We start from the raw sequence: 22,993 nt of genomic DNA, 5'->3' as shown, positions 1-22,993 counted from the left end.
ATACGCACATTCTATTGTTTCTGTATATACTCTCATCCTATTGGTTCTGTATATACACACATCCCATTGGTTCTGTACATACTCTCATCCTATTGGTTCTGTATATACACACATCCCACTGGTTCTGTATATACGCACATTCTATTATTTCTGTATATACGCTCATCCTATTGGTCTTGTATATAAGCATGTTCTCTGTGTTCTGTATATACTCTGATGCTATTTGTTCTGTATGTACACGCGTTCTCGCGGTTCTGTATATACTCTCATCCTACTGGTTCTTTATATATGCTCATCCTATTGGTTCTGTATATACGCACATTCTATTGCTTATGTATATACTCTCATCCTACTGGTTCTTTATATACTCTCATCCTATTGATTCTGTATATACGCACGTTCTCTTGCTTATGTATTTACACATATTCTATCGGTTCTGTATATACCCACGTTGTCTTGGTTTCGTATATACGCACATTCTATTGGTTCTGTATATACGCACATCCTATTGGTTCTTTATATACGCATGTTGTCTTTCTTCTGTATGTACGCACATCCTATTGCTTCTGTATATACGCACATCCTATTGGTTCTGTATGTATGCACATCCTATTGGTTCTCAATATACTCTCATCCTATTGGTTCTATATATATGCACATTCTATTGGTTCTCAATCCTATTGGTTCTGTATGTACGCACATTCTACTGGTTGTCAATATACTCTCATCCTATTGGTTCTGTATATACTTTCATCCTATTGGTTCTGTATATATGTACATCCTTATGGTTCTGTATATATTCACATCCTATTTTTTCTGTATATACGCACATCCTATTGGTTCTGAATATACTCTCATCCTATTGGTTGTGTGTATACGCACATTCTATTGGTTCTGTATATATGCACATTCTATTGGTTCTGTATATACTCTCATCCTATTGGTTCTGTATATAAACACGTTCTCTTGGTTCTGTATATACTCTCATCCTATTGGTTCTGTATATACGCACATTCTATTGGTTCTGTATATACTGCTGATCCTATTGGTTCTGTATATACGCACATCCTATTGGTTCTGTATATACGCATGTTCTCTTGGTTCTGTATATACGCACATCCTATTGGTTCTGTATATACTCTCATCCTATTGGTTCTGTATATACTCTCATCCTATTGGTTCTATATATACGCACATCCTATTGGTTCTATATATACGCACATCCTATTGGTTCTGAATATACTCTCATCCTATTGGTTGTGTGTATACGCACATTCTAGTTGTTTAGTATATACTCTCATCCTATTGGTTCTGTATATACGCACGTTCTCTTGGTTCTGTATAGACTCTCATCCTATTGGTTCTGTATATACGCATATTCTATTGGTTCTCTATATACTCTCATCCTATTGGTTATGTATATACGCACATCCTATTGGTTCTGTATATATGCACGTTCTCTTGTTTCTGTATATACCCTCATCCTATTGGTTCTGTTTATACTCTCATCCTATTGGTTCTGTATATATGCACATTCTCTTGCTTCTGTATGTATGCATATTATATTGGTTCTGTATATACGCACCTTCTATTATATATGATTTTGTATTCCTTGGCTCCAGTCCTAACGGTCATGCTGTGTCTACAATATATATGATAGTACGTGCCTTCTTTCCTGTCCTCCTGGTGAAGTTGAGAATACCATATAGTCATACCTTATATGACAGTGTACACCTTGGATACAGTCCTCCTGGTGAAGTGGAAACTATGGTTTATATATTAGTATATACTCTGGTATCACTCCTCCAGGTGTAGAGGAGTCTACCGTATGTATGATAGTATATGCCCTGGCTCTAGTCCTCCTGCTGATGTGGAGTCTACCGTTTGTATGACACTATATGCCCTATCTCCAGTCCTCCATGCGATGTGGAGTCTACCATATACATGAGAGTATATGCCTTGGTTCCACTCCTCCGTTTGAAGTGTAGTCAACCGTATATATGGTAGTATATGCCTTGCCTCCAGTCCTCCTAGTGAAGTGGAGTCTACTATATATATATATATATATCATAGTATATGCCTTGCCTCGAGTCTGCCTGCTGATGTGGAATCTACCTTATATATGAGAGTATATGCCCTGTCTGCAGTCCTAAGGTGATAGAGTCTACCGTATATATGATAGTATATGCCTGGCTCCACTCCTTCAGGTGAAGTGGAGTCTACCGGACACATGACAGTAGATGCCCAGACTCCAGTCCTCCAGGTGATGTAGAGTCTATCACATGTCGATAGTATATGACTTGGCTGCAGTCCTCCCGGTGAAGTGGAGTCTACCGTATATATCATAGTATATGCTCAGACGCCATTCCTCCAAGTGGCGTTGACTCTACCGAATAAATGATAAATGCTGGTGATATCTATTCAAGCTGGTCAGTTAAAATGCCAAAGTGATTATTCCCTCCTCAAAACGTTCTTTCTCTTTTTAATACCACCCTTGAGAATTTTATCAATTAAATTACGACAGCATTTCTTTACAATCGAATAGGAACATTTTGCAGTCTTTGCTGAATATGGCTCTTTCCCAAAATCTCAGTTGAATTTTATTTCCTTAAGTCATTTATCTTCCTAACTCGCTTCTGAAGGACCCACGTTTCCTCCCGGGCTAGAGTGTAAGTGAATGTTTAGAGTTCCAAGTGGTTTTGGCTTCGATGTTGACGTTGTAGCATCTTTACTAAATTTCTGTGCCCATATTTTCCCCGTCTTATTCAAAAAACACTTCTGGGAAAACCAAACATTACCTCATTCTGTGTTGGAATTCCTTGCTCTTCAAAAATTCTGGATAGTCACAGACTTCGTGGGCTCACAGTGTCTGGGCTTTGTCTGGTGCTGACAAGAAGTGGATGAATTCCTGACTCGTCAGAACTGGTTGTACGAATTGCTGTGTTTAAGCATCCACGGTGGCACAGAAGGCATGAAATCATAATTTATCCCATCTAGTCAAGACCAGTTTTCCCTACTTGTTCATTTTGATGGTCGTTGGTGTTTCCTGCTCACAAATTCTATATATGGCGTTAAGAAAATCCACCAGTTGTGTAGAAAGAAGGGATTAGTATCTTTTATTCGCACTGAAGTCCTTGGCTTTCTTCTTGTTTTTAATTCCTTATGAGGAAAGTGCAGTTACTAAGGAAATGTGATCGACACACAGGAGCCCTGCCAGCGAGAGTGTGGACTCACTCCTGGGGCTCTATTGTTTATTCTTTCTATCCTATTCTGAATAGGATTTTTTTTTCCCCAGAAAAGCATTTCACTGGCAAGAATCAGTATGAGTCAGAAGTTATAAATCTTCCTTAAAACAAGCCACTCTTTATTCAAACCTAATTATATTTTAAGTCAGTGCTCTCTTGGAGGGCCAGTAAATTCTTGATCATGGATCTTACACACACACACACACACACACACCCCTAAATTCAACTGTAGCCCCTAAATCATCACTGTCTCTATCCCATTATAGTCTCACATGAGCTCATTCACATTTCCTTTTTCCCCATTTTCTGGGTCTGATCTCTGGCTGCATCTGCCATGCTTTGGCCACTTCTAGACATATTTACAAACCGGGTACATTTCTCTTCCGCCCTCTTGCCTCTGCTACTTGCACCTCAGCACTTTATCCCTTAAAATTCAGCCCTGCCTCTGCCATGCTCACAATGCAGTTTTTTGTTCTGTCCGTTCTGAGGAGAGTAACCTGAAACTCCACTTCACAATGAGGTCTTGAGGGTTTCGGGAGGCAGAGAAAGCTTCTCAAAACACTCCGAGTTTGGGGCCTACAGAAGAATAAAAACACACACCATCGTTACACATGGTTTTCATCAAAAGGACTGAAATAATTCCAAAGAGGTCAGCATTTTTAGAATTAATTAGCGCTCTGCCTCTCGGTGGAAAACCAAAGGCTGGTCTGTTTCACAGCAAACTGAGGTCGAGTTCTTTTTCCTATTTTTCTAAGTCGAGCAGATGGTTTGCATTAAAAATGATACTTGCTAAGGGAGTTGCAGTCTTTGGGGAGACGCGTCTCTAAAGTTTCATGAGACGCTACTCCAACCTGAGCGAGTGTGTAGAGAGTAACTGAGCACAACAAGGCACCAGGGCAGTTCCTTTCTCTCCCGCATCATACTCCACGACAACATGTCCGAAGGTCACCAAGAGGCAGCTTGCCTCCTCCGAACAGATTGGGACCACTTCCCGGGAGCCTCTTTCTGGTGCACTTGAAGATGGAGCCACGCCCTGGAGGCAGAACGGTCATCGCAGACCTAGCTGATTTCCTCCAACACAGAAATTTGGAAAGGATGCAAGAGAGAGAATGAGTCAACAAATCATAGAATCAAAATTCCCTGAGCTCCCTTAAATGACCACTGTTCCCAAAAAACGATCCCAGATCTGCACCTTGGAGAGACTGAGCATGCAGACAAGACAATGGCTGGACCGTCTATAAAAACCTACAACCTACAGCAACCTGCCCAACATCCCTTGTGGCAATTGGCCCCAAATGGCCAGAACTTGATCAATAACTGCCAACATCCCTAATTTTTACCCCCCTTTCCAAATCAGGACCAACCAGAGAAGGGCAAAAATGCACCCCTAACCAATCCTGTAGGATGCCCTGCTTCTGGCTAGCCACCTCTAGCTTCTTCTCAATGCCAACAGCATCAATTTTAGCAATCAGGGCACGCCAGAACTTCCCTTTTATCCACTCCTCTGCCTGTCTTGAGTCTCTGCCAAGTGCAAGTGACGGCGGCTGCCTCCCTTGCTTGAGCAAGCTCTCAACCAAATAGCCTACGGCTGTCCTCACTTGCGTGGTCCTTGTTCGTGCCCACACCGTCATTTCTACATCCCTCCTTCTCTGCCCCCGCCTCCTACGTTCTATTCCTCCGATGTCTTCTCTCTCATGGCTCTGAGCCTGGGCACCTGCCATCGCCCTGCTCACAACCCAGAGCCCACCCCTTCCTTCTTCCCTCCAGGTTGTCCGGCCACCTGCCAATCATCTCCCAGGGCTCAGTTAGGTGACCGGCATCCAGAAAGTCTGCTCTGATCCCCTTACACCCAAGTCACTCAAGTCACCTGCCCAACACAACCTGTACCAGGTGCCATCACCGTCTGCTCATCCGTCTGCCCATCTTTCCTTCTGAGGTGGGAGCTCAAGAAAGTCAAGAAATCCATTCCGGTCTCCTTTGTACAGCTAACACCAAGCGCTGTGCCTGGCAGATCGTGCTTCCCCTAAAAGCATTTCTTGATGAACTAATGCATAAATTGTGAAGTCTCCTTTTTTGCACCCGGGCAACCGTTCTGTAATGAATCATCAACAGTGGGGATGAAAAGAGGAGTTTGCGCCAAGTTGGAGAAGCTACTTATTCTCTGCAGGTAAAGAGGCGAGCTTGGTTGAGAGCCGTTGAAACTTGTTTCCTGGCTGAAAAGATCACAGCTTGATTAATGGGTTGGGAGGGTGGAGTCAGCTTGTCTGTTTCTTCTGTCTGCGGAAAACAGAAGAGCAAGTCCACTTAGCTGGAAACCAGCGTCATCCTCCCTGGAGAGGATTTTTTTTTTTCCACCTGAAAGAGGAATTTGATAGCTATATATTGTAAACGGATGAATAAAACGTGCAAACACACAGACATGGTTATTTCATCAATTTTAAAAAGGTCTGATGATGGATACATGTCGGAGAACTATTTGAACAGTGTTCTGTTCTTAAGGCTTTCGTGAAATAGCGACATGCAGGATATAAGAGAAAGAGGCTTTTCTCTAATTTCTCTAATTTTCCAAATATTGCCTCTCCTCTTTCTTTTTTTCTCACTACCTTTTAGATAAATGCGTTAAAAACGCTGATGGTGAAAAAGAAAAGTTAAATACACAAACGCAGAGAAGAATGAAAACAAAAGAACACCTCTGCTATTTTTTTTTCACATTCCTATAATCTCAGTTATAATTTAACATATATCCTTTCCCTGGCAAAGTTTTAATTAACTTATTCATACAGTTTTTAGCATAAAGTGCATTATATTGCGCATACTCTTTGTAACTTGCTTATCTTCTCAATATATCATAACCTTTTCATTTTATCATATAAATAAACACCGGATCCTTTTTAACAGCTGTTGAATTTATTTAGTCTAATTGCTTTGTCCAATCTCCCACTGACAGATATTTATATTGTGTCTCTTTGTTATAAGGTCATATGCAACATCAGAGTAAATATTATTGCACCTACCGTTTAAAATGTTTCCTTGGGTTGCACTCCTGGGAGCGTCATTCCAAGAATCTGGACACACAGAAAGTGGCTTTTAGTTTGTCTACCAGGAGACCCTAATTTATACCACCGTGAATGCTTGAAACCGCCTTCTTTTCCAGGAGCTTTGCAGAAATAAGTTTGGGAGGAGGTTTGCTGGATTCTTCAAAGAGGCGAGTCTCAGCCTTGTAGGAGCTGCTAAAATGGCTGTGAAACGACGTTTTCCAGCTTCCCCAGGTGGGCCTGCAATATACAGACATACATCTATCAAGTAAACGAGCCATTCATTTTACAACTCTCCTGGTCGTATGGAAAGTGGACTTTCCTAATACTTTGGGTTTCATTAGGAACCACGTAACTCAAGAGTGGCTTCAAAATTCTCCTTGGAGCTGCAAGATTTTCTTCCGGGAGCCGGAAGTCCAGTATTTTATCCGTGGCGACATCAGTTACTTCCCCAAGCAAGAAAAAGAAGAGCTAATTGGATGCGACTGTGCATTTGCACAGAAAATGCACATTTCCAGCTTCCTACTGGTTTCTGACATACTGTAACTCATAACTCTAACCCTACAGGGCCACAGCCATTGAGTATAAACAGCCTGTTTAGGGATGATGTCTAACACTTTATAAATGGCTTCTTATACAGTGAAATCACATTTTTTAAAAAAAAATCGCTAAGCAAAACAAAACGATTATTCAAACGAGACGCATGCTTGAATATTCTAAAAAGACTGGTAGCTTATTTTTCCAAATGTCCCCTCTGTTGGGAGCTTCCCTTCTGGGTGGCTAGCACAGCAAGCCACACAGCGAGCAGTTCCCATAAAACATGTCAACTGTGAACGTTCTCAAGTTTTCCCACCCGGCTCACTGGGGTGCAACTCACAGATCGAAAGCAAGGTCCGCGAACAGCCAGGAGGCACAGGAAAAGGGGCTCGACATCACTAGTCATCAGGGAAATGCAAATCGAAAACACTTGAAGAATTTTCCCCAACTGTTAACTCTTTGACCCATCGTTCATCCGAACGCTTCACTGGAAACTGACCGTCTCCAGATGACCCCGGCTGACGGATGTTTCCTTTCTCCCAGGAGGCTCATCACTAGTATAAATGGCATAGTGGGGTCCCCAACAGGACTGGAAACCACCTGCGATAGTTTGCCAGTGACCAAGGCCTTATTAACCCTCACTTCTTCTCTTAACACTGGACTCTTCCATCGGTAAACCCCTCCCCGGCACACTTAACAGATATAAGCGTATGCAACAGACATAATAGAGGGAAGACACAGTAGATGATCTCAACACACCCTTCCAGGGAAAGGAAAACACATCAGCAGAGAATTCACTCCACATCCCGCCCCCAGACCCACCACCCTACCTGAGTCTTCCCCTCCCCTCATCTTATCACAGAAGATGATGGAAGATGAAAAGCAGGAACAATAATTTCCCTCTGTCCTTCTAGTTTCATGGCTGGGACCACCCCCCCTGCCCCCAATAAAAGATCAATGGGAGAAAAGCAAACAGAAGTTTAATAACATGGATACCTCCCATACACATGGGAGATATGCAGGGAAACTGAGTAACTCTCCAAAATGGTCCAAAGTAGCACCTTAAATACCATCTCCAGCTATAGACAGAAGAAAGATGTTCACGGGAGATGGATGGTGACCACTTATGGGAGGTGACCAGCAAAAGCACAGTAACAAGGATACGGTTCTTATAAAGAGTTAAGTCATTGCCTTCTCCGTGGATAAGAGAGGCCGAGATTGGAGCGATGTTTCTACAAGCCAAGCGCAGGGGTGGGGAAATCGCTTCCCTCTACCCTCCTAGGTTCTGTGCCTGGAGCCTGCAAATTAAACTGATAAAAGACAGATTAATCAGAGAATAGCTAGCTTTAATTATGTATTTACATGTGCCCAAGAGTTCATGAAGAAAGATGTTGGCTCAAGGAGGTGGTCAATTATTAGGGTTTATATACCGTCTTAGGATCAACAAAAAAAAAAGGGGTTTGGGGCGTCTGAGTGGGGAAAGAACAGTTATGGGAAGGCGGAGGGGGAAAATGTCTGATAAATAAGATCATCTTGTTACGCAGATAAGACTCACTCAGATGATGGAAGTTCTCTCTGGGAGTGGCTCTCTTCCTGGTACAGAGACATCTTTATAAACGGATGTTTCCTTTATTAATAGAAATTTCCTTTATAAAATAGGAAATTTATACTCTATTTTTCGGTAGTTAGGGGGAGGTGAAGAGCTTTTCCTACACCTGCAGGTTCTCAATTCCCTTTAGCTCAAAACAATTGACAAGAGATTGTTGACATATTGAGGTATATGGGGTAGCTTCTGGTTCAAACCTGATTCGTCTGGAACTAAAGAAATCTGACTTATGGCTTATCAAGCATCCATTGTACATCTGCTTTAACCAATCAAGCAAAGATTGCACTCACTTCCGATAAGAACGCATACTTCCTCCTCCCAAGCCCTATGGGTAAAGCGTTGACCTGCTAATTTGCAACTGAACACCTCTTTGAAACTTTGGTGAAAATGTATCCTGGGTATGTTTACCTTATGTTCTTTTTTCCAAAAAGATATAAGTCCATACTGACAGCCGTGCTTCTCCAGAATGCTTTCTTCCTTTCTGGAAAAGCCCTTCCCGGGTTATAATCCTCAGCCTGGCTCAAGCAAAACTCCCCTCCCCTCTCTGATCTATAGAACAGTTATGGACTACTTTGCATCAACAGGTGTAACGGGAGATGTGTGGCATCCAAGAAAATTTTCTTGATCTCCCCCCGCCCAAGAAAAAGGGAGATTAATATTTCTACTAACAGGAAGCAAACTAATGAGCCAGCAGGGAGTAGAAGCAGATTTTTATCCACTGTTGGGTTGGCTGTTACAAAGGCAATCGGTGGGCACAAGGGAAATAGCAGCAAAAAGCCACAGTGTTCAGAAATGTGAAAACGTGGCAGTTCTCCTCTCGCCTTACCCCTGGGGTCAAATGGACCACGGAAGTCACTTCCTCATTTTCTCTTTTTAGTTCTGGACGATCCTTTCTGAAATTCTCTGCAAGTAGGCACGCATCCATTGGGCAATTAACATTCAGCAGAATCTTGATTCCTCATTCGGAAATACACTCGATCTCCCTCTCCATCCAGCTCGTCCTCCAAATTGTTTCCAGTTACCTATTTTATGTTTCATTCTTCTGGTCACATCCATTGAATTCGAAAAAGAGGCTGAAACTTGTTTTTCTCGTTCAGCAAGTTCTAAGATGTTTCCAGCCAGACACCACTCTGTGAAATGTCAAGTTTAAATAAATCTGAATCAAAGTGGGGTCCACTGATGTCAACGATAACCCCTTTTGCATGTTCTCAGCTCGCCTACAAGTGTTTTATTTTATCTATTTTCCCCTCGCTTAGAGTCACTCAATTTTATTTCCTGCAGCACGGACGCAATTCCAGCGTCTTTGTGTCAAATGGCTTCAATTAGGCTTGAAAGCCGGTTCAGTCCAGTCATGCCTGCTGGTCACACCAAACGTGGACTCCCTTCCTTATTTCTCAAATCTCTAACCCCACAAAACACTCAAAAAAAAAAAAAAAAACAAAACCCAAAGAACATCAATTCCCTGCATCCCTGTGCAGGAGAAAATGCAATGCAATAAAAAGCCACACCCTGAATCCACAGGTTATTGACTAAAACTTAACACGCTTCAAGTTACATCTCCTGTCCTCTCACATCCACTCTGGAAGGCTTAAAAAAAAAAAAATAAATCGGAAATCCGCACTGTGTCCCGTGATTCTCAGAATAACAGCCTTCGCCTGACGGCTTTGAAACTTCTATTTCTCCTGGGAAAATAGGAATAAAATAGAGTGAAAGGAGAAAATAAAAAGGGGGGAAAATTCCCTTCCAGAACCAATCTTGAATGCCTGTGTGTATGTCTGTGAGTTTGTGTGCGTGTATGCATGTGTGTGCATGTGTGTTTGTGTCTGTATGTCTATGTACATGTATGTGCAGGTGTGTCCATGTGTATGCATTTGCGTGAATGTATTTGTGTCTTTGTGTGTCCATATGTTTGCATGTGTGTTTGTGTGTGTGAGTGTTTGCATGTGTGTCTCTGTGTATGTGTATTTGGGTGCGTACGTGAGCGTGTCTGTGTCTTTATGTGTGCGTATGTGGATGTATTTGTGTGAATGTCTGTGTCACTGTGTGTCTGTATGTGTGTAGGTGTGTTTGCATGTGTGTTTCTTTGTGTATGTGTGTTTGCGTGTGCATGTGTATGGGTATATGGTGGTATACGTTGCTTGTGTGTGGATGCGTGTCTATGGGGATGCGTCTGCGTGTGGATGTGTATGTCTGTGTGTGCATTTGTGTGTGTCTGTGTGTGTCTCTGTGTGTGTGTGTTTCACCAGGGTCTCCAGCTCCATGACCTGGTGGAAGGTGTGGACAAAACCTCACCCCATCCTTCCCAGCATGACGGCCTTGATACTTGGATTGCAAATAAAAAGTCAAACTTTGCAAACCAACAGAGGCCCCTGCTATTATTATGATGGTGACAAAAGTGTTGAGTTGCATTCTGATGCCACGGAGCCTCGCCCGGAGGTCAGAAGCGAATTACAGGCGTAAACTGCTGGGAAAAAGCCAACGGCCACATGGGACAGCACGGGATGCAGGAGGCTGGGTGCCCCTAATCCCCATAAAATGACTTGAATAACCCCTGGCAACCCTCAAGACGCACATCACGCCTTGATCGTGTGTCCCGGAAGCTTTGACAATTTGTGAACAGCTGTCCTCGCCCGGGGTGGGGAACCGGCCGTTCCAAACACCATAGGGGCAATGGAGACGTGCCCCCTTCATCCTGAAAAGGCCGATTGTCAACAAAACTAAAACCCTTAGATCTGACGAAGCAATGAAAGCAGGGAGATATATTGGAGGCCTGAGCAAGCCATTTGGTTTAAAACTCTGTCCGCCTGAGCTTGTTTTTCCAGAAAGCCCTGAAGTGGCCTGTTGGGCACGCCTTGTATATCTGCTTTAAACATCCACAATGTCCCAAAGCCAGGAATGATGCCGTTACAGGGAGGGTGCCTTCCCCCGTATCAGCATTTGTTTGAAGATAAGCATTTCTTCCCAGAAACTAAGGATTATTTCTGGTCTGCATTAACTCATCTCGTGACCGTGACCTGCTGACCACGGACCTGCTGTGCCAGCTAAGCGTCTCGTGACTATAGGAAAACAGATATTCCTGTCATAGGTGATGGATGCTCCTCGTTCCAGGATGGCGTCTAACCATATGCCGTGCACCTCGCGTCTTCGAAATGCTTCCTTCCTTGGGGAAGGCCACTCCCAGGCTATTCTCCTCAAAACTGGCTCGTATAATAAACTCATCTCCATTTTGATGGACAGATGGATTATGGCTGATTTGCACTGACAAATCAACAAATTCTTTTCACTTGGGAAATCCCTCTAGAATGCCGCTCGCAGGATCCCCGTGTGTATCATAGAACGACACTTTGCCCCACACGAGATTGAATTCATGGATCCTGGGGACAAAAACAGTGTCTTGAGAAATGGATCTATGGGGCATTCCTGCCCGAGGAGGAATGAGGGCCCTCTCCGAGCCTGGCCACAGGCTCCTAGTGGTCTGCACTCACCATCCCGGCTGACCAGGGTCTCCTCTCTCATTGCTTGTTTTCCAGGGAACAAAAACAGGAGAAAAGAGGCAGAACAGTACACAGAGGGCAAACGGATGCTGGCAGAACATGCTTAGTGCTGATTGTCCCTTTCCCATCTTTAGTGACCAGCACTCCCAGCCCGCTTCCTCCTTCTCCTCCTCCTTCTCCTCCTCCTTCTCCACCTCCTTCTCCTCCTCCATCTCCTCCTCCTTCTCCTCCTCCATCTCCTCCTCCATCTCCTCCTCCTTCTCCTCCTCCATCTCCTCCTCCATCTCCTCCTCCTCCCCTCCTCCTTCTCCTCCTCCATCTCCTCCTCCTCCATCTCCTCCTCCTTCTCCTCCTCCATCTCCTCCTCCTTCTCCTCCTCCTCCTTCTCCTCCTCCCCATCTCCTCCTCCTCCATCTCCTCCTCCATCTCCTCCTCCTTCTCCTCCTCCTTCTCCTCCTCCTCTCCTCCTCCTATCTCCTCCTCCTCCTCCTCCTCCTTCTCCTCCTCCTCCTCCTCCCCCTCCTCCTCCTTCTCCTCTCCTTTCTCTTCCCCCTCTCTCCCTCTTCTCTTCCTCCTCATCCTCTTTCTTCTCCTCTCCTTCTCTCTCTCTCTTCTCCTCCTCCTCCTCCACTTCCTCCTCTTTCTCCTCTCCGTCTTTCCTCCTCCCCCTCTCCTCCCCCTCTCCACCTCTTCCTCTTCCTTATCCTGCGTGCCCTTTCCCCCAGGGGCACTCATGATGCCTGGAGGTTGGGTTAGGGTCCTTTGTCTTCTGTCCCTGTCAGCTGGCCTCAGTCTTTCAGGGATGCTTGGCAAACTTAGAACTTCTGAAAGAGGAGGTTGTCTCTGGATGCCGTCCCTCCTGGGAAACCCCTAGGGTCTTTGTGTAAATGTGCCCATGCCCTGCAGGGCAAGTGTCCACTGGGCTTCCCTGGTGGAGTGGAGGGAGCATTGGGTCGGAAGAAGAAAGTGCTGATGAGGTTAATAGGCAATGAGGGAGGGAGAGAGGGAGATGGAGAGAGATGGAGAGAGAGATGGAGAGAGAGGGAGAGAGAGATGGAGAGACATGGAGAGAGAGATGGAGAGAAATGGAGGATAGATGGAGAGAGAGATGGAGAGAGATGGACAGAGATGGAGAGAGATAGAGAGACAGACGGAGAGAGATGGACAGAGATGGACAGAGATGGGGGATGGAGAAAGAGAAAAAGATGGAGAGAGATAGACAGAGATGGAGAGAGATGGAGAGAGATGGAGAGACAGATGGAGAGAGATGGAGAGAGATGGAGAGACAGATGGAGAGAGATGGAGAGATGGAGAAAGAGAAAAAGATGGAGAGAGAGACGGAGAGAGATGGAGAGATAGATGGAGAGAGATGGAGAGAGATGGAGAAAGAGAAAAACATGGAGAGAGAGAAAGAGAGAGATCCCACTCCTTGGGTAGCTATATTTTAAAAAGCCAACAGACCTCAGTCCTAGAGAAAGACAAAGTGGTATGAAACACATTCCATGTTCTTCAAGTAAATAGATATTTCTCTTTTCCTCAGGAGAGCCATGGAAAGCCCCTCATTATTTTCCTGAGTTCTGACTCACGGGACTTATAGGGGAAATTCCTCTTACATTCTGGCAGTAAGGAGTGTATCGGTCCTAATTCGGGTTCTATGAGAAGTCTGGGTCTCTCTCTCTCGTTTTGTGGTCCAGGCTGTATCAAGGATGCTAGTGAACTGCTCTTTAATTCGGGGTCCCCTTGCTGAAGACGGGAAACCGCACTCAGGTTGAGTACGGGGCCAACTTCCAGCTGCGGGCTTTATTTTGTGCTTTTATTGTCATTCTGACACTTTTATACCTTCTGGGTCTGACAAGGAGTTCTTTATGAATGCTTTCTCCCTCTTTCCCTCTCCCTCCACAGGCTTCTGAGGGGTAGTTCTCAAGACGGGGGGCGGCAGGACCCCTTGAGAGTGATTCAGAAATTGGGGGGAGCTTCTTGCTGTTTTCAAAATGATGAATGACTGACTGTCATTTGCAGGGGGAGTCCTGGGACTTTAGATCAGATAAGACGAGGTTCTCACATGACTGGGAACTGCCCATCACGGACCGCACAACTGTGAAACTGTCTCACCTGATGCTCGTGTAGAAAAACCTTAATATGGGATGAGCTTACAACTGCATATGGTTTTACATGGGAAGCAAGTTTTCATACAAATACAGGAAGATTTATCGAGAGCATACGTGTGGTTTATGGGTAATGCGTCAAAGAGAATGTCCCATTAACAGTCATTGATGGTAGATACAAAGGTTTCTCATACGTATGTAAAAACTCTTGAAATTACTTAACGGCAATAAAATATTTCTTTTCCCTACCATCATCTTCCGTGACACAGGTGGACCACGAGCCAAGTTTCAGAAACTTCAATTGGACATTTTAGCAACCGACCACTGATTCAAATGGACAAGTTTTGATTGCCGAAAAATCTTAGTGCAACACTCTACAAATCCACGTGTGCTGTTCTCAGAGTTGTTAATAAAGTTAAGAGGGTTCCCTTAAAGGATAGATTTTCATACACCATGGAGCAAGAGAGCTCTCCAGAAGAAATTGTTCTCAGACATTTTGTTCACTGTTTGAGGTATTTGCATCATTCTCGATTCAATTAAGTAGGAAAATCCAATTGTTAATCAATAAAGTAACTTGGTATGCACCTATCTATCCATTCATCCATCCATCAATTTATATCTATCATCTATCTTTCTATATCTATCATCCATTTATCCATTTTATCTATCCATATATCCATCCATCCATCTATCTATCATCTATCTATCATCCATCTATCATGTATCAACTATCATCTGTCAATAATCTATATTTATATCTACCTATCTATCCATATATCCATCCATCCATCTATCTATCATCTATCTATCATCCATCTATCATGTATCAACTATCATCTGTCAATAATCTATATTTATATCTACCTATCTATCCATATATCCATCCATCCATCTATTTATCATCTATCTATCATCCATCTATCATCTATCTATCAACTATCATCTGTCAATCATCTATCTATATTTATATCTACCTATCTATCCATTTATCTATCTATCTATCTATCTATCTATCTATCTTTCTATCCATCTATCTGTCTACATATCTATAATGTGCAATGAGGTGCTTTCTAAGCTGTGGAGACAGGAGATCCCTTTTGTTAAAATAAAGGGGATTGTCACAGGATTTATCACCATCCTTATTTATAAGTAATCTTGCTGGTTATTTCTGCCTTTACAGGAGTTAGATGTAGAAGGGTTTTAAAAAGCTGGTAGCAACAAATTTCTCTTTTTGGGAAGTTTAAAAGCACTTTGGATGTCAATCTTTTTGGATAATTAAAAAAACCCCACCTTCTTGGTTACATTGCAAATCTATTAGAGCCTACCACCGTGTTGGGTAATTAATCCATTAGCAATGATACGGAACATTGGCAGTATTTATTTTAGGATGAGCTAAATGAGCTGAAAAATAGCTTTGAAGCCAAAGCACAGTTGAATCAATCTAATTGGAAAGGTTTGGAGACGAGTCAAGACTTATTACCATTCTTTGGAGAATAATGGCACTATTGGCACAGCATTCCCAGCTCAGCATTTGTCAGGGCAGGAGTCACAGAATCTGAGAGCACACAATCAGACTTTAGACAACAAAAACCACAATCCGTGCTGGGAAAACCATGATGGACGTCATTGATGCATCGTTACACCTTCATTTTCCATCCTTTCTTTTTTTAAAAAAAAAAAATTACTTCATTGAAGTCACTTTGGTTTATAACATCGTGTAATTTCAGGTGTACATTACTAAATATCAGTTTCTGTATACACTGCTTCGTGTTCACCACCAATAGTCTAGTTTTTATCCATCACTGTATACCTGTCCCCCTTTACCCCTTTCACTCTCCCTCACTCCCTTTCCTCCAGTAATCACAAATGTGTTCTCCTTATCCATGTGTTTATCTTCCACACATGAGTGAAATCATATGGTGTTTGTCTTCCTCTGTCTGACTTATTTCACTTAACATTATACCCACACAGTCCATCCATGTTGTCACAAATGGCATGATTTTGTCTTTGTTTATGGCTGAGTAGTATTCCATTGTATATATATACCACATCATCTTTATCCATTCATCCATTGATGGGCACTTGGGTTGCTTCCACATCTTGGCTATTGTGAATAATGCTGCAATGAACACAGGGGTGCATATATCTTTTAGTGTGGATAGAAAACAGTATGGAGATTTCTCAAAAGATTAAAAATAGAAATACCATATGATCCAGCTATTCCACTTCTGGGTATTTATCTAAAGAACGTGAAAACGCTAATCCATCCTCTTTCCTACGCCATGCCCAGAAGACACCCTCAGGAATGCTCTGTGGTCTCTCTTTGTTTCTTTTCCCGATCGGTGCTCCATGCCCTGTTGCCCAAGGTCTCCATCAGCAACTGAGACCAGAAGTGAGGGATGGCAAGACAGGTGAGGAGCTTGGCTTCCATTGATCCTTGCACCATGCTTTTCATGATCAAAACATGCAAAGTGACCTTGATTCTATACATACAATAACGGCATCTCCACGGTGAACCTCTCTGATTTATTTCACATTTCCTCACCCTCTATCCTTTTTCTTGATCGGCAATGGCTATTTCAATTCAGTTGACATTCCTGGTGACTCTCCTAGGAACATACTTTTCACCTGCATTTATTTCTTTGAGCCCTTGTTTTTATTCAAGTGTCTATCCCTGTAGTTGTTTATTTGGCGCATGTACTCCTGATTCCTGTATAAATGGCTTCATAGCTTCCCATTTCTTTGAAACCCAGAAAGACACAGTGGAAGCCGACCTAGGCACATGGTTCCTTTACCATAATTTTTGTAAAATCATGCACAAGCATTTACATGGAAATACAAAGACAATAACAGAAATCATTCACCCTTGGGGTGAGCCCCATGGTGGAGTGGTTAAGTTCCCGAACTCTGCTTCATTGGCCCTGGGTTTCACGGGTTCAGATCCGGGGTGTGGACATGGCACCGCTCATCAGGCCATGCTGAGGTGGCATCCCACAATGCACAACCAGAAAGACCTACAACTAGAATCTACAACTATGTACTGGGGGGGGGGGGGGTGGGACTTTGGGGAGAAGAAGAAGAAAAAAAAAGAAGATTGGCAACAGATGTTAGGTCAGGTGCCAATCCTTAGGAAAAAAAGGTAATCATTCACCCTTAATTCTCTTCTGTTGCAGGTAGATATTGCATTTCCTTCTTTATTCATTTGCACAAGGAGAGGTTATATGGCCTGGGGACTTCAGTTTAGGACCGGGAGGGAGTTGCAAGTCACTAATTCTGAGAAGGAGCCCCAGAGAGCTGAACGGAAGGGCATCTGAAGATGCAGAACACCGTCTAGGATTCCCATGTCAACCCACACGTCCAGTACAGACAGGGAAGAGAGAGACCCAGTGAGTTCCCCAGAGCCCCTCAGAGGTTCGCAACACCTCTTTATATTAGCGAAGATCTGACAACACCCACGACCTTTTTGTGTTTTATCTGGTTGCCCAAAACTGTAAGATAGAGTGAAATCCACATAAGATGTTCGAGAGAAAGGAGGGAATTCTTTACCATCACACACACGGCCAGGTGAAAACTCACATCTTCTCCCACGTGACCACAGAACCAGGCAGAATATTCAACTCATTAAATTATCCCCCATCTCATTTGATTTCTCTAATAGGTTTGTTTATACAAGGCGTTTATCCAAAATGGTTTGGGCCTTCTCCTCAACTCATCCATAGGATGTGTAATAAAACAGAAGGCAGAGACAGTGCAACATGAATTATGACTATGAATGGCTCTGTCCTTATTTCCCAAACAGGTTACTCACATAAGGCCATTTAACTAACAGGAAATCTCAGCTGCGGGATTTCCACCTGTCCAAGAGCATGTGATTGGCCACTTCAGTGACCCTAAAGGTCAACAGCAGATTCTGGGGTTTCCTGAAGCAAATACAGACTTAAACGACATGGGGCTTGTGCAAAAGGGCTCCTGGACCCAATTCCAATGTGTGCGTGTATGTCTTAAGGCTTCCCCACACCAACAAGCAGTCTTGGATGCCAGCAGGTGTCAGAGAAGTCAACTCAGTTCTGACACTATCTACCCAGAGGTAGGATCAGAGTCCACAGGCTAAGGGCTCAGTACAACAAGACTGCCCTCCTGTTCAGATGCCGGTAGGAAGCCCAGGTGGTTACTGTGGTTCTGATCAACCAGCTGCTGTCAACAGAAATAACCTATAACCAATCTATAAATTGAAATTGGGGTGAGTTTATTAGGAGCCAAGTTGAGGACCACAGCTCGGGAGAAGTTTTCCATCAAAGAAGGGAGCTCTCCGAAGAACTGGGGTGTACAGAGCGGTTACATACTGTCTTGGAACAAAGAGCATCCATCCCATATAACAGGAATATTTCTTTTACTACAGTCGTGAGATGCTTTCCTAGCACAGCAGGTCAGTTGTCACGAGATGAGTTAAAGCAGGTCAGCAATTAATCCTTAGTTTCTGGGAAGAAATGCTTGTCTTTAAAGAACTGCTCATATGGGGGAGGCAACATCCCCATCTGGAAGGGCACCATTTTTGGCTTTGGGACGTTGCAAATGTTTAAAGCAGACGCACAACTCATGCTCAACAGGCCACGTCAGCCCTTCCTGGAAAAGCAAGTTCAGGCCGAATTAGTTTCAAACCAAATGCCTTCCTCATATCCTCCTGTAACCAGAGGACCAGGAACAGGATTTGTCACCCCGAAATATGCCTCTTTGGCATAAGAATTATTTTAGGCTGATGATTTTTAAGAAACAGCAGACACAGGGAAAAGCTCTGAAAACCCAGCAGAAGTAACCCGTTTGTAAGAGAAATTTACATCGATAAGAGAAATCTCCATTTGTAAGGACGCCTCCCTCTCTGGGTGGGGCAAGCAGCAATCAGATAACTCTAAATCTCTAAAAACTGTTATCAATAGAGAAGGCAATGACTTAAATCTCCATAACGAGTTCACGCTTGTTTCCTGTGCTGAGCTCATCTTAACAACAGAATCTTAAGGCTGTTTTTCAGGGGTAGCGAGCCAACCAGGACTGTGCACAGAAGATTTGGATCTGCCAATGGAGACTTATCTTGCTAGCACTTCTGCATACCAGCCAGCCCTCCCTGAGGCCCATATACCCTGGCTCCAGGAGACAGATTTGGGAGCCCACCCTCCTGTCTCCTTGCCAATTGATTGTGTAATAAACTTTCTTCCATCAAAGAGTAGTGTACAGGGTATCTATCAGCTTCCACACGCACGGGTGGAGAGAGCCCTGTGTAACCGCAGGCCCATTTAGAGCCAGTTCGAACAGCCCTTATCCCTTACCAACAAAGTGATGAAGGATTGTCTTTCAGAAAAACTGCCAAGCCTCAAAGCCAGAGCATGCATAAAAGAAGAAACCTGGACCAGAAATGATCTCAGAACTAAAGATCCTCCTCCCCATGGAACTCAAGGACCAGGACACGACCGAAACTTGAAAGTGAGACTCTTATCCGAAGCGAGGGGTCCCTCATCCAGCAAGATCGGGTGTTCAACTTCCTTCCCCACTCATCAAAGATGTTGAGAACTCCATCATAAATGCTTAGAACCCTGTCATAAATGTTTCAAACCTTACCGTAAATAGTTGAAGCTCACCAAAAGCCCGTCCCACCAGCATTTCTGTGTGCCAGCCTGTTCTCCCTAACCTCTTAAATTTCGCCCCAAATCCTGAATCCAGGAGACAGATCTGAGGGCACTTGCCCCCCGCCTCCCTACATATCAACCTTGCAACATAAAAGGTGCTCTCTCCCCTCCAAGGCTGATGCCATAATTAATTGCCTTGTGCATTGGGCAGAGAGTCCCAATTTTGTGTGCTTCACGCTTGCTTGGTAACACTCCAAAATATCCTATTGCTTTTGATTTATTCATCACTACACCTGGAGGTTCCAAGACCCCCTCCATCTCAGGGTGCCAATCCCAAGTCCAGGTCGTTACCTGTGCTTCTGATGGACTGGCTACAAATCAGAGGTTCCCACAACCAGCTCCTTGAGTTCAATTAATTTGCTAGAACGGCTCACGGAACTCAAGAAAACCCATTTACTCACTTCATTATTGATCTGAATCAACAGCCAGATGAAGAGACAGGCAGGATGAAGTCCTGAGCAAGGAAGCACGTATCCTCATGGAGCTTGGGGCCCAGCATGGTGCCATGTGGAAGTGGTTCCCCGCCATTAAAGTTCTCTGATCGAGAGGAGCCAACCAGCTGTGGTTTAGGGTTTTTGTGGAGGCTTCATTACGTACTCACGACCGACTAATTTGTTGGCCATTGGCAATTGATTCAACCTCCAGCTGTCCTCCATTCCCTGGAAATCAGAGAGTAGGATTGAAATTTCTAATCTGATCACTTGGCTGGTTCTCCTGGCAACCAGCCCCCTTCCTTTGGGTGGGGTTCAAAAGTCACCTTTATTAGCATAAACGTGACGCCTGTGTCACTTTCAACACTTAGGAAATTCCAAGGGGTTTGGGAGCTGTGATCCAGGAACAGTGGACAAAGACCAAATATACATGAGAAATATATTTTGGCCATCTGAGTGACCAAACATATATTTCTTATAAGTCACCATACGGCAACTTGCAATTCAGGATGCTCACACTCATAGCCTGCCTGAACTTGGATTCTCTGAGCTCCCTGGCAAAACCAGGATGTTACGATCTAATTCAGCAGGATGAGAGAATTAAAGGAGATAATGCAAATAAGATGTCTGACATGTGGTGGTCATTCAAGCATTGCTTTGACCAAAAAAAAAAAAAAAAAAGGTTTCATTTCCAAGAAAATAACTCAGGATGTTAATTTAAAAAATTTATTATCAGCTCCATACTGTATGATTCCAACTGTATGACATTCTGGAAAAGGCAAAACTTTGGAGGCAGTAGAAAGGTCGGGGGTTGCAGAGAAGGCAGGATGAACAGACGGAGCACAGAGGAAATTTAGGGCGGTAAAATACTCTAAGATATTATATGGTGGATACAGGTCCTTATGCATTTGTCTAAACCCATGAAATGTACAGCACCAAGAGTGAACCCTCATGGAAACTACGGACTCTGGGTGACAATGATGTATTAATGAAGGTGCATCAATTGTGACAAATGTACCACCCGGTGGGGGATATTGACAATGAGGGAGGCTCTGTGTGTGTAGGGGCAGAAGGCGGATGGGAAGTTTCTATATTTTCTGGTTAATTTCTCCGTGAACCTAAAACTTCTCTAAAAAATAAAGTCCATTTAAAAAGATAATAAGCAATTTTATTATCTAGGAAAACCTTGATGTACATTAAAAAATGTTGTATTGCACCCTGTGGCAAGCAACATATGGATTATTGTCAGTCGTTTCAAATGATTTGTTTGTTCATTCAACAAACTCTACTTGAATGTCTGTTATGTGATATGAACTCCAAGTGCATGGGATCCAAGAGAGAAAATCCCCAATGTTTTCGCATATCTGCTTGGAAGCAAAGCTCTAAACAAGTCAGAATCACATATTTTTTAAAAAATTGCTTAACTTTTGAGTCAATGGCTGTTTTTTGTCTCAAAGCAACTGGTTCGATGACTCAATCCTGGTTCACCAAAAGTGATTTCTGTGCAAGGCCAAGACGTTGCACGTTTGAATGTGTTCGCTTCAGTCTGGGTGCCTTGTGAGTGCCGTTATGAAATACGATGCCCGATATTGAACGGGACATTCTAGGAGGTTGGGGGAGGTGAGAAGGTTTGCTGAAATCACACCCTGATGGAGGAGCAGAGCCCACATTAAGACGCAGGTCTAAACCGCCTCAAAGGCCTGCTCTTTGTACATCTCTCACGGGGTCGTCAAGCTTTGCCACTGGCTGGATGGAGGAAAGTGGGGGTTCCTGGCATGCTCTTGTGACCCGTAAAGAACAGGAAGCCATGTGGAGGTGAGTAGGAAAGGCTGAGGTCACGCAGGGCAGAGACGCAGCCAGACAGCTGCCACTGCAGCCAAAATGCAACCCCTCCTTGTCCCCGGTCCACCTCTTGGCAGCTTTTCAATTCTGCTTTTATGGTTGTGTCCTGACTGCAGAGGCCTCGGCATTGGGGCTGGCGTTTCTCGTGTAAAGATGCCCCTCGCTGCAGAGAATGGTTAGGTCTCAGTGTGAGAGACACGGGAGTGAAAAGCCTGAGACCTCCCCTGGCACCTGAGAGGAACCACGGCTAGTGCTGTTTCCGATGCAGAGGGGCAGTTGAGGTCCAAAATGTTTATTCTGTCCTTTGTCCTGTTTCCAGACATTTTGCAATACTTATTTATATCTATTTATCATCTGTCTGTCTGTCTGTCTATCTATCATCTATCTATGTCTATCTATCATCTGTCTATATCTATCATCTGTCTATCTACCTATATCTACCTATCTATCATCTATATCTATCTACCTATCCATCTATCTATCTATCATCTGTCTATTTCTATCATCCATATTTCCGTCTATCTATCATCTATTTATCCATCTATCAATCTATCTATCATCTATCTACCTATATCTATCTATCTATCTATCATCTGTCTATATCTATCTATATCTATGATCTATCTACCTATCCATCTGTTGATCTATCTTGATCTAACCATCTACTGATCTGTTGATCTACCCATCTGTCTATCATCTATCTATATCTATCTGTTTGTCTATGTATCTATCATCTATCTACCTATTACCTATCCATCTATCGATCTATTGATTTGTCTATCATCTACCTATATCTATCTATTTGTCTATCTATCATCTATCTATCTATCTATCTATCTATCTATCTATCTACATACCTATCACCTGCCTCTCTCTCTCTCTCTGTCTGAGTCCGTTCCAGCTTCCATAACAAAATACTGCAGATTGGGTGGCTGATAAACAACAGAATTTACTTCTCACAGTTCTGGAGGCCGGAAGTCCAAGACCAAAGTGTCAGAATGGTCGCATGCTGGCGAGGGC

General features: G+C 43.6%; 1 long non-coding RNA gene across 1 annotated transcript; it reads right to left on the bottom strand.

Annotated features, from left to right (window-relative positions):
- Positions 1-3,334: 3,334 nt before the first annotated feature.
- LOC139080965 (uncharacterized) lies at positions 3,335-20,375 on the bottom strand. The gene is made up of 5 exons (XR_011535856.1): positions 20,102-20,375; positions 9,250-9,553; positions 6,260-6,520; positions 5,113-5,600; positions 3,335-4,316 (listed from the first exon to the last, which is right to left on the bottom strand). It is a non-coding gene; the product is annotated as an uncharacterized lncRNA (long non-coding RNA).
- Positions 20,376-22,993: the final 2,618 nt, after the last annotated feature.

Source organism: Equus przewalskii, chromosome X (assembly GCF_037783145.1).
Source record: "Equus przewalskii isolate Varuska chromosome X, EquPr2, whole genome shotgun sequence".
Lineage (NCBI taxonomy): Eukaryota > Metazoa > Chordata > Mammalia > Perissodactyla > Equidae > Equus > Equus przewalskii.
The sequence above is the reverse complement of the archived record's forward strand: the minus strand, read 5'-3'. Positions and strand labels throughout refer to the sequence as shown.